The sequence below is a fragment of the Pinus tabuliformis genome, chromosome 1_1 (genome assembly GCF_031772625.1).
Source record: "Pinus tabuliformis cultivar Carrire ecotype Pingquan chromosome 1_1, CPIR1, whole genome shotgun sequence".
Classification (NCBI taxonomy): domain Eukaryota; kingdom Viridiplantae; phylum Streptophyta; class Pinopsida; order Pinales; family Pinaceae; genus Pinus; species Pinus tabuliformis.
The window spans coordinates 345,671,091-345,683,786 of NC_142297.1; positions in this window are offsets into that span (position 1 = coordinate 345,671,091).

Sequence of the window (12,696 nt, forward strand, 5' to 3'; positions counted from 1 at the left end):
TTGGTGCTGTCTGTTCTGAAACTGGTGCTGAGCCTGAAGGGCATGCCTCTGATGTTTTTCCAGTAGGAGGAACTGCCGAAATGGTTACAGGAGGCACATATTCAATGGCTGTAGATGTCTGCGCTGGCTGAGTTGGAAATTCTCCCTGTTTTGTCTTTAATTCCACCTCTAAGGCGCCCACTATTTCCACCAATCTTATGTAGGGTCAAGAGTAGAGCTACCACATCTTGATCTTTCTTTTGTTCTGCAATCCCTTCAGTTTGAGGGTGATGGGTAGGTGGTATTTTAATCTGCTTTCTCAATGCTGCTATATCTTCATCTTTTTTCTTCATCAGTGCCTGCACACCCTTAGGATCATTTGGGTCATGTCCTAGCTCTATAATAATTTCTTCCAAGGACTTGATTCTGTTGTCCTTGGCTTGAGATGAAGCCTTCTCTAGTTCTAGCTGGGCAGTAGTGTTGTGCAGAGAATTCTGCAAACGGTGTGCTAACAGAGTTTTATCAGCCAATGTAGAATAGAGCATCTCCCCTGTTTGCTTGTGTAGCTCGATCTGGTCCATGGGGTGGATGTCTTTGGCAAAGACCTCTAAGTTAGTTCTGATGTAGTCTGCAACTGATTGAGGTTGTTGCATGGTGGGCCTAAAATGACTAAGAGTCATTTTTCCTTCTTGGATATCATAGGCCGACATAAGCCTTTCTTGATTAGTTGGTGCCATTTTGAGCAGCTGGTTATAAAGCTGGAATCTAACCGGATCATTTCTTGCTTTCATGTCTGTAAATTGTTTCTTTATGCTGGACTTTGCCTTGGTGCGCTGCCTTGAAGAACTTACTTCTGTCCCTTGTTGTAGTTCTTGCTCTTGCTGTAAAGAGCTCGCTGATGTTTCAATGCTAGGAGGGAGCATAGTATCAATGGGTCTTTCAGGCATCTCCTCCTCAGAAAAAGGATTCATCCTTTGTCTTTTCTCACCTTGCTGATATGTGGAAGTGGTAGGAGGAGTCTGCTCTTGTCTATATCTTTTTCTTGTTCTCTCCTCGTTTGCAGGTGTCTGTAAGACTGTATTTTCAACTGTCACTTCCTGCCTTGGAGGGATCTGTTCTTGGGTTTTCTGCTCTGTGGAGGCATGCATTTTAGCCATTTTTTCCTGTTGTTCTGCTTGCTGCTCTGCGTGTTGCTCCAAATTGGGAGGTGACTCCTCTTGTTGTACTTCTTTTCCTTTGGTTAGATTTGCTGTTTGATCAATTACTTTGGCAGCTTGCTGGGGAACAGTGGAGGATGAGGCACTCTCTCCAAGATGCCGAGGGGCTGGAGACCAAACCTGTTCAAAATATTCCAAGTCAACTGCTTTTTATAGATTTTTAATTGCTCTTTCTGCTAATTCTTCTTCAGAATAGTCCTCCACTAATGTGCCTTCTTTCCACTCTAGTTAGTTAGCATATTTTTCAATTTGTGGAATGCTAAAGTGATCATAGACAGCAAGCCTATACTTGATTCTTCTGAGGCTTATGAAATGATTAGGGTCATATGGTGCCCAATAGAAGCTTGTTTTCAATTGGAGGCCTTTTAGGATCTTATCTGCTTCTCCCCAAGCTTCTTCCCTATTATTGAAGATAAATGGACCCAGTTGGTGTTTGACTTTCAGCTGTGCTTTTTTATTTCTGCTATGAAAATGAATCATGTCTGCATTTCCAAATTGCCGGAAATACTCTAATGCAAAAAGTCTCATGGGAACATACTTTGGCAGTCTGTAAGGGGCTAGCTCATAGCCATATATTCTAATTACTGTGTAGTCTTGGTAGAAGTACCAATCTCCAATGCTATAATTCTTTGAAAGCTCGAGGATCTTCTGCATTTCATCGGTGAGTCTAGGAAGAGGAGAAATCTGTAGCAGAGACAAGGCCGAATAGATGAATAGATCAATGAACTCACAATAGTTATATGGGGAGCAAGAGATATGGTGACAGATTGATGACCAAAATACCACTAACCTCCTGTTTCCTTTTGCATCCAGCTTTTTCAAGAAAATAGGGAAACTATCAGGTTGATAATATAATATCAAATGATATATATATAGGAGGTGTACTTGAATACCCTTTCCCTGTCCAAATTCATGAATTGCTCATGAATCGTGTCAGCAATAAATGTGGCATAATCATACTGGGCAGTAGGGGGCTGCCCTGGAGTGAACATGGATAACATTACCAAGGTTGTTTCATCCACAAACTCACTGGTATTGAATCCTAGAATGCAGGATATCATATCCACTAGCAGTCTCCCTGTTTCATTGAACCAGACATGTAGATAAGGAGGAGGTTGTCGGGGCTGATATTCTGGCTTCATGAACAACTAGCCAATCTTTGTGACCTCTGAGCTGGGCAACTTGGCAGCTTTTTTGAGCTGAAAATTCATAGAAAGGGGCACCAGAGGTTTAGTTGGCTTAAAGTTCAACATCTGATTTATGGATTGAGGAGTGATGTGAAATAAAATATTCCCAGATGAACCCAAAACTGCTCTTTGTGAGGGTTCATAGTGTTCACAACACTGATGGATGAGGTCTGGGAACACAATCACTTGGGGTAGGTAATAAATGGGCAAGTTAGGCTCCCAGATACCTATGTCATCAGCACCACTCATGTATTTCTTCTTCAGCTCACAAACAGTGTGTATGTGATATTTGGTACTTATCCCGACTGTTTCTTTGATTTGATAATCCCGGTCAGCAAGGGCCAACCATTCTAGGTTCCTCTGTGGGGCATTCAGAGGAGTAATTTTCAATGCCACAGGGGTCTCCATTGCTTATTTCTTACTTGAAGTTGAATTTGTGCTTTCAGTTTGGTAAGACTGGCAGTGAACAATAGATTTTTGTCGATGGGATGACTTGCACAGGTGAAAAAAGGAGGAGAATTGGGTTAACAGAGAACAACAGCTTGTCGAGAGGGTGAAAGTAACCAATGCTGGGGGTAAGCGCTGCCTTTTTAGTGGACTTTGTCTGCCAGTGATTTTTTAGTTGCAAATGCGCCGGGAGCTGTGGGAATTTAGTAAATTTCAGAGTAGGAACCCTCTTGAGATGAACTTCGGGTTGATTTGGTAATTACAGGGGCTTGGTACGCAGGTAATTAGACCAGTTGTTTAGAGTTTTTTTCCGTAGAAAATTACGAAGACCAGGTTACACAGAGAAAACGATAAATAAGTGGTTGTCACGCGATGGAGGGAGCTGACCGTGCGGAATTCGGGGCGACAGCAGCTCAGGATGAATTTCTGGAGGTTGGCAGAAAAAGCATCGTAACACGCATGCAAGCGACAGAGTGCTCGACTTATGAAAAATAAGAAAAAAACATGATTTTTGGGCGAAATATGGAAAAATTAGTTTTTTGGCGCCTTTTTGACGGATGACGTCATTGGTGGGGTCGAGTATGGCGGTACGACGTGTCAACCGCTGAGTGGGCTGACTTGGACGAGCGACGTGGAGGAGCTGTCGGAGCCATGGAAAAACGGGAGCTGACACGACGTTGATGCGACAATGACGTGGCGATGATGCGAGGATGACGTGAGGCGGAAAGGCAATGGTGGTAAGCAGTTTTGTCGGACCACTTTTGGTACGGGCCCGGTTTGTGTTGGAAGCCGCCCGATACAATCAAAAGCCGACACGCGTCCACAGACAGACATCAACATTCTGACAATATCGGGCGCTAAAGGACGGCGATCGGGGGCGGTCCGAAATCGCCGAGGACGTCGGATGGGAGAGCCTGGATCCGACGGACGACAGGACACGAAGTTGACAGAGCGATACGGCGGGGCCCGTCCAATAAACAATTATTATTTCTGGTAAATTGCGCCGGGATAAACTTTGGAAAAACTGAATTTGTGGGTTTTATGAGGTTTTAGGGATCAGTGGTAAACAATATACAGATTTATAAGGTGCACTAGGGCTATTAAATCAACCAACTGTTGATTTAATCCCCCAAAAATAAAATATTAACACACATTTGCATTAGCGCCCGACTTAATCATGCCTTCACCCTTAGAGTATTAAGGCTATATTTCCTGAGGGGGGGGAAATATATATATTTTCTGGGGGTTTTTTTTTTCACGAAAATAGTATAATAATAGGGAAAAGGGGAAAATTGGGGAGCTAAATAGTAAAATTAGGGGTTAATATGGATTTGACATGGGAGAGAGGAACTGACTATTAAGTTTAATGAGTAAACTTAGGTGCAGAGAGAGATGAAAAGGATCAAGGATTTTGCACAGGAAATGTGTTTTTCTTGTGTAATAGGAATCAACACCTTGGCTTGATGTTGCCATAATCAAAAGGTGATGCCAGGACTCAATGAGGAAATCCCATTGGACATTTAGGGAATGTTAGAAAGAAGTTTTGTGGGGAATGATTGGGGAGTTAGACATGCTTCACTGTGTTGTTACCAAAGTGCTGAGTAGGTGGTCCTGCTCTTGCCAATATATGCTTTCTCTGTCAGGGCCAGCAATATGAAGGAAAACAAGCTTCTGCAACCCATTTCTACCTACCCATCTTAGTGCCTAGCATTTTTATTACTTCAAGGAGGGTGCACTTAGACTTGCAAACCCTCGATTGCCCTTTTTCCTTTTTATTTTCCTTTTCCTTTTGAATTTCTATCTAAAACTACCTTTATCACTTCCAAGGCCCCAGATTAAACAGTTGGGGAACCTTTATTCTCTACCTAACTACTAATATGCCAAGATTAAACAGTTTGGATGGATTCTCTTTCTCCATTCTACAACATCAATTTAAACATGGCATGATCCAGATTAGACTGTTGGATCACCCATCCAGAAGTAGGACACCATCGAAACTATGTACAGACATGTTATATCACAGAAATATGGGATCTTTCCATCATCAAAGTAGAACATATTTGGAATTTCCCCTGCCAATCATGAAAAATGAAACCTATTGGTATAGGATGCTAACAGTGGCTCCACTTGGGGATGGTTTTTCCATATGAAATACCAAGAACAGCAGGTCAGAATGCCTTAGTCCTTGATTTCTTGCCAAAACTGGGAACTTTTATTTTTGATGATCAACCATGAGGCTTTTCAAAAAAATGAGAGATCTTGAAATAATGGCCTTTCCTTGCTCTCTTTCCAAAATTTTTGAAGTTGTAACACCTTTTATCTGCTGAAAACAAACTACTACAACTAAGTAATAATGTACAAGGCAGTGTCAGATTATTTACATGGAAAATAGTCAAAATAGTGCTTTAACATCCGGCCATTTATAGGGCCCTCTTCAACTGTAGTGTCATCCAAAATTTTCAAGAAATATGTGTTATTTCCTTGTATTGCTTGAATAACAAAGGGTCCTTTCCAAAGAGAATCAAATTTGCCATGTTTTCCCTTATCTTCTCTTCTTGAATCCCATTTGAGCACTTTATCACCAATGAAAAAGTCTTATGCTTTTGTTCTTCTGTCAAAGATTCTCTTTAGCTTCTCTTGTAAAACTTGAACTCTAGTGTATACCTGGTCTCTAGTTTGCTGCAAACAGATTGTTTGGTTGATCCTTCTTTGCATATCATTGGGTTCAGCTTGGGTTTCTTGAAGCAACTTGATGACAGGAACCCCTAGTGATGAAGGAAATTTGGCCTCCATTCCATAAACCAACTCATATGGGCTGATCCCAATAGATCTCTTGGTTGTTAGTCTATCTGCCCATAAGGCATTTGCAAGATTTTTATGTCAATTTTTCTTATTTTCCTCCAACATCTTCTTGATGATGTTGATAAGGCTCTTATTAGATGATTCAGCTAAACCATTGCCTTGAGGATAGTATGCTGTGGAATGACCCAAAGTAATATGGAACTTATGGCAAAAATTGACCATTTTCTTGGATCTGAAAGCGGCAACATTATCTATAATAATCTTTTCAGGACAACCAAATCTGGATAATATATTAGTTTCAAGGAACTGAATGATAATGGAATCATTCGCTTGTCTACATGGAACAGCCTCAATCCACTTGGTAAAATAATCTGTGGCTGTTAGGATCCATTTGTGTTGACCTGAAGATGAACGATGAATTTCTCCAATGAAATCTAAGCCCCATTGCTGAAAGGGCCTTTCTATTGAAATAGGCTTCAGAGGTAAGGGAAATAATTTTCTTTTTCCCTCAAACATCTGACACTTATGACATGAAGTAAAAAATCTCTTAACATCTGCAAATAGAGAAGGCCAATAGTAACCCGCCCTTAAAATCTTATCCACAGTGGATTTCCAATATAAATGTCCACCACAGTCACCTGCATGAAAATCTTTCATAACATTGTGAGTTTCATTGATTGTTAAACAATTCAACAATATACCCTCATGATTTTTCCACAGTAAATTACCATCCATAACACAAAATCTTGAAGCTTTCATTTTTAAAAATCTTCTTTTGGTTCTGGACAATCCTGGGGGAGCACACAGGTTTTGCAATACATAACATATATCAGCATACCAGGGGGATTGTTCAAACGCTATATTGATCTGTGGAGTTGCCAGCTCCGGTTCATTGTCCAGTTGATTAATATCCAAGGCTTGAAAGTTTGCTTCAGACATGAGTTTAGCCAAACCTTGTCCCTTTATCAGTTTTGTCGGTCTTATTTCAATTTCATACTCCAAAATACTAGCAATCCATTTTCCTCTTTTGCCCTCTAACCCTTCTTGAGTCAATATGTCTTTCACAATGGCATTTGGCACATAAGCAATAAAATGAGAATATAGGATATAAATCCTAAAATCTTTAATGGCCTTAACAAGGGCATAAGCCTGCTTTTCCATAATCTGATATTTCAAGGGTGCATCTCTAAGGTCTCTACTAAAGAAGGAAATAGGTTTCTCGCTTCCTTGATCATCCTTCTGTAGTAAAACTGCAGCAATAGTATGTTGGGAGGCAAAAGAGAAGATAATGAAATCTCTATCAAATTGAGGACTTGTAAGAACGGGTGTTTGAGTCAAAGAAGCCTTGATGCCCTCAAAGGCCTGTTTGGCCTCTAATGTCCATTTTACTTTGGAATCTTTTTTCAACATGTGGTTTAATAGCCTTATCAATTCTGCTAGATTTGGGATAAATCTTCTTAGAAAGTTGATCTTTCCCAAAAAGGCTTGTAATTCCTTTATGTTTCTTGGTTGTGGGACTTCTAGAATAGCTCGAATTCTGTCAGGGTCAATTCTAATTCCCTCTTTAGAAATGATATGACCTAGCAACTTACCCTCTTCCAGGCCAAACAGAGACTTCTTGGGATTTAAGGAAATACCATATTTCCTACATGTCATAAATATTTGCCTCAGGTGTCTAAGGTGTTCTTGGTCAGATTTAGAAAAAGGAGTGAGGTCATCAAGATAAACAACTAAGAAGTCATGAATCTCCTTGGAAAAGGAAATATCCATTGCTCTTTGAAAAGTAGCTCTTGCATTTTTTAGTCCAAAAGGCATTTTGACATATTTAAACGTTCCCCATGGGGTTGTGAATGCTGTTTTATCCTGATCATCTGGATGGACCAAGATTTGATTAAAACCTGAAAATCCATCAAGTAATGAGATTCTTGAAGCCCCCACCACTCTTTGGAGTATGTGATCCATTTTGGGTAAGGGATAATTTTCCTTGAGGGAAACTTGATTCAAGTTTCTAAGGTCAACACAAAGCCTAATCTCACGAGTCTTCTTCCTTGTAGAAACGAGATTGGAAATCCAATCTAAAAATCTGATGGGTGCTATAATACCTGCTTCAAACATTTTTTGTACCTCTTTCTCAATTGAAGGGAGAAGTATAGGATTAATTCTCCTTAATTTCTGCTTGAAAGGCTTTTGATTTGGTTTGAGAGGAATAGTGTGTTGAATGACTGAAGTATCATAGGATTTTAGATCCTCACTCCATGCAAACACATCTTGGAACTCTTTAAAGAGGTCAACATACTTGGGCCTCTGATCAGGGGGAAAAGACTTTCATAGTTTTATTATCTTGGGGTTTTCAATTGTTCCAATGTTGCATTCTTCAATGACAGAATTTAGGGGCTACATCTTTGGTTTCCTAGGAATATCGTTTGAATCAAAAATGTCTTCCAAAGGGGTCAGGCCTATGGGTAAAAAATTGTCCTTTAGTTGTATGACTTCAGCCTCTGCTCCAGCTATTTCATCAAGATTGATTTGTTTAAGCTCTTGTACATTCTTGTTATCAAAGGTTGTTGGGTGAAGTATTTGATTTGTTGTTTTGACTGATATAGTTCTTTGACCTTGGTTGCTTTGTTGTTGGGAGTCTTTTACAGCATCAGTATCAACATTTAAACCCGAAAACTCTTGTTGCAAAGTTAAAAAGTTATTTATCTGTGTGTCATCTTCAAATACTTGCCAGTCTTTGACATTGTTTGGGATGGAAGGTCTGTGTTTTATCTCAACTGTAAAACAATGGTTGGGTTCAAAGGGTAACTTGCAAGTACTAGAAAAGGTAGCTAGACTGTGTGCATGAAGGTTGTGGCTTCTAGATATTTTGGTCAGTTGAAATTCAGTAAAGGCATTGAGTATTTCAATAGCAGCAGATCTGTAAGATCTTAGTCTTTTGTCATTGGTGACAAAATTGCCTTTCATTTGTTGGATAATGAGGTCTGAATCTCCCAGGATTGACACTTTTGTTGCCTGTAAGGATTTGATCAGTTTGAGGCCTAGTAAGAGAGCTTCATACTCTGCCATATTATTAGTACATCTGAAATTTAGCCTATAGGCTCGACCCTCTGCATGATTGTTTTGTTTATTGTGGATCCACACTCCTGCTCCTGCCCCTAACCTGTTAACTGATCCATCGAACTCAAGAAACCAAAGGATTTCTTGATTTAGAGCAGAATTAGGAGACTCATTAGGACTTGGAATAGGGAGTTGGAGGTCTTGTTTTTCATCCGATTTGTTTTCTAGAACAGTTTGATCAATTGATTCCATAATTTCAAGACCTTGGGCAGCTGATTGCTCATTTGTATGCATATTTTGTTCAAGAGTGAAAGATTTGTTATCAGCTGTAGGACATGTGTTATCATTGAACAGAATGAAGGAATCCATATCAGAATGGACTGCATAAATGGGAAAATTTTGAGGTTTTTCTTCACTGCTCACCATATATTTCATGAGTGTCTCTCTATATAGCCTCTTTGGTTGCCCAAAGACAGAGATAGTGGCATAAGACATATCTAATTGTAGGGACCCTTGGAGCTTGGCTCCCCATGATCTTGATAACAACATTCCATATTTAGGTGGGATATCAGCTACCACCACATCCATTAGAATAGTTTTATTTGGATACTGGACAAGGGAAACACACAAATCTTTGATCAGGCCCAGGCATTTGACTTGGCTGGAATCAAATGAGAATAGGTCCTTATATGGCCTTGTGATGTCTAGGTTTAGTCTCTCCATTACAGATTTAGGCATAAGATTATGTGAGGCGCCCGAGTCAAACATTGCATTGTGTAGTATCTTGTCATGAATGTGCAAGCTGACATAAAAGGGTAAAACTCCTGTGCTTATTGTTTTTCCATCAACTTCTGGGCCAAAAAGTAATTCTGGTGTATCATCCAGTACATTGACATCATCTTTATTCTGAGTTAATTGGAGGGATTTTTTGATTTGCTGCTTGTAAATGTCATGCTTAGCCAGCTCTGAAAGAGGGATGGCTATCTTCAACTTACCAATTTCAGCTTCTAGGTCAAAAGGTTTTTCAGATTGGGTCTTGGCATTATGGTTAACAACTTTTTCTTTCTCAACTGATTTTTCAGAGGCACCCTCTTGGCTTTCAGTTTTATCTTGGGGTTTATCTTTTTTGCTAATCTTTTGAGGAATGTTACTTTGATTATGCTCTGAAGGAGATGTTACCAGTTGCTGTTGACTTGGGGGGTGTATTTCAGTTACATCCTCCACTATTGCTTCGTTTGAAATAGAGCTAGTTTTGTCAATTGGTTATGTAAAAGTGACCTTCTCCTTCAACATCTTGGGCTATTGGTTATCTTTTGTTTTTACAGGCTGTGGCACATTTATGGTCCTGCTTCTCAGCTGGTATTGTTTATGGACTTCAAAAACAACTGTGCCATACCCCTGCTTGAAGTCAAATGACTCACCCGATTTAGTTCGGAATTGATCAACATCATCATCTTCCTGATCTTCTTGACTCAGAAAAACCTGCTGTTCATTATTTAGACCCATTAAATTAATGTGAGTATCATCTATCTGTTCACTAGAGGTGGATGCTTCAGCATAGTTTTCTTGGAAAGGAGGTCTTATGTCTTGTTCTGGGTCGGCCCTTCCAGCATTTGGGTTTTGGTTTCTTCTAAAGCCAGGATTTCTGATAGCATTATTTTTTGGTCCTTCCCATGATGATTTCCTTTCAACTGATTCTACTCTATCGCCAAGCCTATGCATACCGGTGATTATTGCATCTAGTTTCTGATCCCAGCCTGAAGGCTCTTCTTTGAAGGTAGTCTTTCTCTCAGTCCTCGCCCTATTTCTCTTGGCTATCAAGTTGGCTTCCACACTGCCTGCTATATCTTGCATCTCAGCTAAAGTTTGGGGGGCTCTTTCTCTCAATTGGTATGCCATGTCTGAATCAAACCCATAAGGAAAGGTGTATAAGGCCAGATCAGGTGGAGGCCTCAGATTCTGGGGGATGGCATTGTATACATTATTAAATCTAGCACAATAGTCTAGGATAGTTTCTTGAGGGCCTCTTTTAATAGAGTTGTACTCAGACAATATGTGAAGCGGGTCTTTCTTCTTTTCCCATCTGTTTAGGAAAGTTTGGTAGAGGGCTTCTGGATTAGCAATAGAATTTGCTGGAAGAGATCTGAACCAGGACCTTACATCTCCTGTCAAGCTTTGAACAAAAATCTTCATTCTAACCCCCTCATCATCTATCTCATAATTCTCAAAGTAGTCCTGCATCTTTTTGGTATGTTGCAGGGCTGAATAGGAACTAGTACCATCAAAATATGAGATCTTGGTCTGGTAATCCTGAGGCATAGCCCCTAGATTTGCTGGTAACTGTAAAGGGGCATACCTATTAGCCATGTTTGCTGAGATAACTGGAACAACAGGAACAAACGGAACAAGTGGAGGGAAATGGATGAGAGGGGTGTGTGTAGTTAATGGGGGAGTTGAACAAGCGCTATGTGAAGTAGATGTAGAACTGGGAGACTGCGAAGTTGTGATATGAGGATGAAAGGAAACTTTAGCAGGGGTAGGAATGTTACTCTAAAATCCTGCTTCAGGGCTTGAATTTGGACTAGTTTCTTCCTTTTCTTGTTTCCTAAGAGTCCTCGAAATCAGGTTTGGATTTCCAAATATAGGTGATGGATTTGGATTTGGATTAGATCTGGTGTAACGTGTCTTCTTATTAGGAGCCAACTTCTATGTTTCCTGACCTCTTTGAAATTTTGTAGGAAATATTGTGAATCGGGCAGTGGCTGGGAAATTAGTTCATCTCCCCAGTGGAGTCGCCAATTATGTTATCACTCAGGTTGTTCCCTTTGACTCCTAAGGGAATACGGTCGAGGTAACCACAAACCAACTTTGGATTACAGGTTCTAGCCTACCTGCAATCAGAGAGGGCCCTCTCTTTTTGATTTAGCTTTGTTTTTTCGAGATTTTAGGCTACCTATGAAGTATAAAATTTTGCTTGATTTTTGGTTGTCAGCTATTGTCTGAAGAAGGGTTTGCAATGTTCAAAGAGGGTTCATTCCATTGGGCAATTGGAGTCCATGACTGATTATTACTTTGTACCTGTGATAAAGAGAGTGTTACTGCAGATCCAGATAGGTATTCATGATACAAACTTTTGATTTAAGAAGAAACAGTATAGGATCACACCATGAAAGGCAACAAAGATTTCTTTCTCGGTGATACAGAAAATAAAGGGCTGAATCCTATTCAAGAGCAAAAGAGAATTCCCGAATAGAGTTCACCATAAAATTAGAGTAAACAGGAGCATTTAAGAATTCCACATTTACAGCTAATCCTGAAGAAAACATAGTTAGCAGGAAAGATTGAGTTTAGGGTGTCTTAATAGACAAATCCTGAACTATTCATTTTCCTTCCTACTAAGATTATCAAACATATAGCATAGATGAGTTATGTAAACAGATAAAACACAGACACAGTTAGGAAAACACTTATTGCATCATGAGATAACACGAGAGTTCTGCAACAGCCAACAATCCCATCACAACGCATCCAAGCATAGCCAAAATGAGAAAACCAGCAGCTTCTTGTATTATACTTCTCAGAATATACAGCCGAGTTCTTCAGAACAAATAAACAACAACCCGCAAATAAGCTAAGCGGGGCGCATATATACAAAATTATCTTACAAAATATCTCAAAAATGAGTCATTGACTCATAACTTTCTCTACCAACTCTCAAAATAGTGGATACAATAGTTATTGCTATTAAAGCAGATTGATTACAGCTGTTCATTCCTATCAGAGATCTTTGACTTTTGGAGTGCATTGGGACGACTGAGCACCTTTGCATTGATTTTGAGAATTCTTACATTTACGCTGCCCTGCCATGATGTTGCTGTACTGGACACATCAAATGCATTATCCAGCTGTACCCAGACACTGTCCTTTTCATCTAGCTGTCTCCCACTGTTTCTCCAGGTAGATTTAATACATGGGTCATTTGAAAATGCTGACTCGCGGTTGATTAA